This window comes from Argiope bruennichi, chromosome 8, assembly GCF_947563725.1.
Source record: "Argiope bruennichi chromosome 8, qqArgBrue1.1, whole genome shotgun sequence".
NCBI lineage: Eukaryota > Metazoa > Arthropoda > Arachnida > Araneae > Araneidae > Argiope > Argiope bruennichi.
This window is the reverse complement of record NC_079158.1, coordinates 21,393,785-21,400,412: the sequence shown is the minus strand read 5'-3', so window position 1 is coordinate 21,400,412 and position 6,628 is coordinate 21,393,785.

Below are 6,628 nucleotides of genomic sequence, written 5' to 3'. Positions count from 1 at the left end.
TTTTTTTATTTGTCGCTAATTCTAATTTTTGTTTAAGAGACAATTCCTTTTTACTATCGACAGTAGTGACATCATAATCTTCGATAACTGAACCGAATTCTTCTCTGAATGTGGATTGGGTTGTGGGTAAAAAATTTTAAGAAAATTTCTCTAAACTTAATCAGATTTGAATCGGTTATTTCCTTTTCTTCATTTTCATTTTTAAAATCATTATGATTATGTAAATATCGTAAGACATTTTCTATTTCGGTATGCCTTTCTTCTGTACGATTTTTCAATGTAATATTAATTCTTCAAATAGTGATGTGTGCTGTTCTTTCAGCGACGGCAACATGAAATTTATTGTTGCATTAGCTGTTAATAAATTAGAATCTCTCCGACACAATGCCTCAATAGTCAGTTTTATTGAAAGTAGGGCTGATATAGTTATGGATATTAAGTCGAATTCACTATCTGAAAAATTAATTTACAGGTTTAAGTCGATTATTGCTTTTTGGATTGGACTTCTCAGTTTCAAAAATCGTTCCATCATTAGGAGTAAATTATTCTAACGTGTTTTAGAATCTAATATTAACATATATTCTGTTTTATTTTCAGTTAGTATATATTTTAGTAAAATATCCTTTTTATAGGGGAACGTTTAAATATCTTAACTTTTCGAACTTTATAAATTATAGGAAGTACTTCTTGATAGGTTAGTATCTCATCCTCATTAGCAATATCTTCTTCAACAATTACATTGTCATTATCTTCATTGTGAATATCACTCTCACTCTTACTCTTTTCAAAGTTGGAATCCGAAATTTCTATATCCACAGTATTTGGATTCTTCTTTTCTTTCTGTTTTTTTTTTTTTTTTTTTTTGGTATAATACATCTATTACTCCTAATTGAATTCCATGGGCATAGCACAACTGCTGATTTGCACCAATCAACTTTCCAACTTTTTTCATAATTGTTGCTCCATCAGTCGTTAAGGATACAATATTTTCTTTCAGGGATAATCCATGTTTCGCTCATTTAGATTTAAACAATTAATTAAGTCCTTAATTAGCTGGTTAATTTCGCCCGTTAGGGAGATATAAAAACAAAAACGTATACTATTTTGCTATGTTCGCGATATCTGAACATATAGTGAAGACCATTTTAAAAATTTCTAGTAAATACCGAAAAACCGGTATTTAAACTTGTGAATACCGGTATTACAAAATTGTACAAATGGCTCAAAATACCGGTATTCGGTATGCCGGTATTGCAATCCCTAATTATGGGTTTTTAATGTCTTTCTGCATGTTGTTCTTAGTTAGCCAGTCCTTTTATAATATAGTTATGAATAATGATTAAGAATTGAATAGGAGTGTAGGAATCCATTACTGCTTGAGAGAAAAAATCATGACTAAAATTTAGGTAGCCAGGTGGTAAAGTCTTTTCTTTATGTCAGAGGGCTCTAAGTTCAAAATAGGTTCCATTCCAGAACCACTGTGTAAGCCGGTCTGATGCATGTTGAATCCTAATACTTTCCCTTTGATGTATACCAAAATCTTAGAGAAGAACGGTGACATTTTGAATATTGGCCTTTTCATCCGACTTGTTCAAAATTGCATGATCTATTTAAAAATAGATTGGAATAGAATGTAATGGAATTTAAATATGATTAAACTAGATTGACTAAAATTTTACACTTTTAGGAAATATGCAGTGGGTTTTTTTTTGTTTTGTTTTTTGCAAAAGTAGAAATTTAATAAAAATGTAACCCAGTTAAAGCCAGTTTTTGTATATATGAAAGTTATCCCTTTCTAACACTGAAATTGGAAAAATAAACTATGACAAACTGTCATGAAGTTTCTCTCTCTCTCTCTCTCTCTCTTTTGCAATTATAGAATTTTTATTGATGGAACTCAAGATTTTGTAACATAAATCAATCATAAAAATAGTGTAATCGATTTTGACTTCGCTTTGTAAGAGGCGCTGTCCAAGTTTAGAAGTATTCGAGGTGAGTACATTCAATAATTTTTTTAACAATTTCTTTTTTCAAGTTTATGAAATTGAAATTTTGTGCACTAGCTTTTAAAGTTATTCGATTAACAATTAAAATTTTATCCCATATTAAAAGCAGCATCTGGTGATGACTCTGAAAAAAATTTAATCTGAAATTCCCTAATATTTATAATGTTGAATTAGAAATTAAAAGTAAAGAATAACATTAAGAAATATTTTTTTGTATGTTGACAAAAAATTAATTTCACAGACTGTTTTTTATTAATTTTTTCGATGAAAAAATTAAGTCTACTTCTCATTAATATATTCGATGCAATAGATTTATTTTGCTATTAAATGGCGTAAAACTTATATTTTATTATGCTTTGTATCAAATAAATGTGATTTAAATTTTGTGTAATTTTATTTTTAGTGTACTGGAAGAGGTGTTTTTTTTGGGGGGGGAGTCGAAATTTTATTTTGATCACAATTGTATGCATGAACATCAAATAAAATGTATGTTTGAAATCATTATTTTTCTTTATATTTAAGCATCAAATAATTAAAACTTAAAAGTTTTCTACATATCTCTTATTGGATTCTACAATCGCTCGCCAAAGCACTTTCAAAGTTGGTATGTAATTTGGTGATTTTTGAAATATTTTTAACTGATAAATGGACTTTTCACTTATTCTTTATTTTATTAAAGGAAGATAATTTTGAATTGTAGATTGATTAATTTATCTCGATTAGCCGATAGTTTTATCTTATGTATTGATTGTTATCTTTATTTGTTCTGACAACTAGCTGGCACTTGATAAGAGTTTTAGTGGAGCTGATAAATAAAAACTTTTTTTTTCAAAAGATACAGTTGAATACCAGAAATTCAGATTCCTTCACTATCGAAAAGAAATTAATAGTCAGAGCAAAATTCGAAAGTATCAGCAAGTTTTGTTGAAAATAATGGATGGTTTTCGTAACATACTTTGCCTGCAAATAATTAATGCATTGTGTCTGTTTAATATTAAATGTGGTAAAAACCTCGTATAGAAATATTCTAGCTGAATTTTTTTGAATTATTAATAATACATAAAATGTGATTTTCTTATTCTATGAGTACAGGGCCGGCCATCTGGGGGGGGGGCGGTGGATGCTATGAACTGGGGCCCGCTATGATGAAGAATTAAAATAGTGTTCTGAACAATAATAGAGTTTATGTTCAGTTATGTTTCAGCGTTCGTTAGAAAGTATGTTTGTTTCCACGTGGGTGGCTGAGCTTCGACTTACGCTGTTATTGGGCTATCATCGCAGTGATACCTATAAAAGGGATGGTGAGAGTTCGTTTATGAATAAGGAGATCCCATTCAGACATGTTAAGACAGAGCGGTGCGACTTCTGGGCGCATGCGGCTCCCAGAAATCGAAGATGAGGCTGGGTTCAAATGGACTTGTAAATCATATATTTTATGTGTCCATCTGTGCATATTTGTTTATATTTAGTTGTTGAAACAAAAAGCATAACGAAGATAAATTAAACGATCAACTCCTAGCAATGCACACTGCATTACTTCTTCACCAGACACGAACGGAATAAGAATTAAGGAAGAAGTTTAAATGGAGCAATCGACGGATTTGGAAATATACGAAGTTTACAGTATATATTATAGTCTAGTACAAGTGTGCAAATATGGTAAATAATTACAGTCACTTGTTTCACTTATTAGGTACTAACGTATAGTATAGCATATATTAATTTGATAATTCATTCTATAAACTGCTTAACACTGTTAGATATAAACATGTCATGCCAATGAAATATCGCTCTGGGTGTCAAAAAAGAAAATTGCCAGAAAGGAAGAAAAGCGAAACTTCACAAGTAGATCAGTTTTCTTGGCTTCGAAGTAATTCTGGAAAATAAATGCTTCAGATTCAGAAATTACAATTCAAACTTCAACTGGGGAAGAAATTTCTACTCCTACTACACAGCCTTGCAATGAAAATGTTGGAACGGTGAAATTTGTTGAAGATTCGTGTGTTTATACAAATATGACCGAGTCAGAAAATAATGACGGAAATAACAATAACAAATATGCGATCAAGAGAGTATAAATGATCCTGGTTTATGGCCAAGTATTATAACTGATAAATTTAGAATGTTTTGTGTTAAAGCAGACACAAAGGATTTTTTGCTAAAAACGATGAAGATAGATCATTTTCCACATCGTAATACTTTTTAAAAATGCCAAATGGTGAAACCCAACTTCGCAGCTGGTTAATTTATTCAAAAACGCAAGACTCCGTGTTTTGTTTTTGTTGTCTACTGTTTTCCAAAAGAAGAAAAAATTACCAAACTACACTATTTATTCGTGGCTATAATAACTGGAGAAAGCTGTCAACTGTAATCCAAGATCATGAAAACCTAATCCAAGAAATTTGTTTGCTACGGGATTTGATTTTGAATGACAGAGATGTAAATAATGCACAAGACATATTGCAATGCATACTAAATAATAATTATAATGAGTTATTTCTAAATGTATTAACTGTGTTAAAACTTATCTTTACGTTGCCAGTTACTGCAGCAAGTTCTGAGCGCTCTTTCAGCAAATTGAAATTAATAAATTATCTTCAGTCAAGCATGTGTTCAGAACGCTTAAATGCAATTGCTGTATTAAACATCGAAAAAAAATTGCAAAAAATTTTAATTTTTCTGATGTATTAGCAAAAAATAAAAAAATCGCGCATTAAATAAATATGCATTAATAATATTTGTTCATATTTGTAATTTTTATTTATTTATTTATTTTTGCTTCACAAAAAATTAGGGCCCAAATGACTTCTTGCACCCAGGCCCCTTTGAAAAGAAGACTGGCTCTGACCATAAGACCTTTAATCTACTTTGTCATAACTGGCTATAAATATATGGCGACGAATTATGTTATGAATTTGTAAATTTTTGTCACTATACTTTTTCAAATTTAAATCATTAAAATTCCTCCATCAGATTTATAATTGTCAACGCTACTGATTTTCTGCATGTGTGAGTTCGACAACAATTCTTTGTCAAAAACATATTTTAAATTCTTTTTTATTTTTTTAGGGTAAAAAATATATAATTCTTACGTATATCTAAAAAACATTGCAGCTGTTGTTACCGTAAATACATGTTCTGAATTTGATGCTTGTGATAAAATTTTGTGGCATTAAAACGCAAAATCAAAAATTAAGTGTGTAGTTTTGTCAAACTAAATAAAAAGTTCACTATTTGTTTCATACTTGAGTAGCCTCTTAGCCGATGCAGTTCCAAAGAACTGCACCGTTGCCCAGGGAACACCACGTGGAGGTGGGCTACTTTTGTTCCCCGCCCACCCACCCTCCATCGCTGCATCCGAAGACAGTTCCGATCTGAAAACTGCATCGGGCAGCTGACGACAGTTTTGATGTTAAACTGCGTCCTTCTGCGACCGGTACCTCACTGGAATATCCAAGGCTAAACAGAACTGGTAGATCGCAAAGGATTCTACGACTGGCACTCCGACAGGAGCCATCCGTGCAGGCAAACCCAGAGCAGAACACAGCTTGTAGACCGTATAGGATTCTACAACAGGGATATCTAACTTCTGGGTTGTAGATGGAGCCAGTTTCGCTGGAAGTTCTAAAGCCTGGCAAATCCTAAATACCGTGTAGGAGCGAACCACTGGGACGGATTCTACTCTAGTCGCAGGTGGATCAGATGGTGTATCAACATCTTGATCCAAATCGGGATCGAAAAACAGATCTCCGATTGAGGGTAAGTGAGGGAACATGTAATATTTCAACAGTTCCAAGATCGTCCAAAAGACGATCCATCCAATGATGGCCGTAGCCTCATTGAAATGTTCACAAAACGCACCAAGCATAGCTCAGCAAAAAAAAAAAAGTCACACAACGATCAGTTGCAAAAAGAGAAATGATTCTTAACAAAGCAGCAGAAGGTGGATTCGTTGTTTCATCTATTATATTGTTTATATTTTGTGCCTTTGTTTAACATTAAGCAGTAGTATTTCTGCTAACAACAATAATAAGAGTGATTGTTGAAACCTTCTGCATCCAATAACAAGTGAAATATAACCAATGATTATTACTAAATTAACAATGGAATAAATCTAATAATCGAGCATAGAATACTAGAGGGGGCAAAGAGGGGAGTTAATATTTAATTATATTATATGGGTTTTAATTTATATATTTTTTTCGAATATTAATTAGATTTTTCATGAGGGATTTAAAACGAATACTATCGATCGAGATTGAAATTGATTAAAATTTGTAAAAAATGTGTTGAGTAAAATTTGAGAACAAATTTCCTTTTTACTTAATATGTTAGGAAATCAATTTCTGCCCTGTGTTGTATTTGAGGTAAATTGCCATCTCATATTAGTGTAGTAATTAGTTAAACAAAGGAAGTGGAAGGTAAAAGAAAAAGAGAAGAAACGCGCAAAAATATGCTGGAAGATAAAATTCACGCGAAGCTAATGTAGAAAAAAAACTTCAAGAAGCACCAATTTTCAAAATCCCTTACATGACCGTTTAGTGCTTCGTACAATAATGAAGAAAACTGAACATGCATTTTGGACGCTCATTTGTCAACCAAATGAAACTCAAAATTCAATA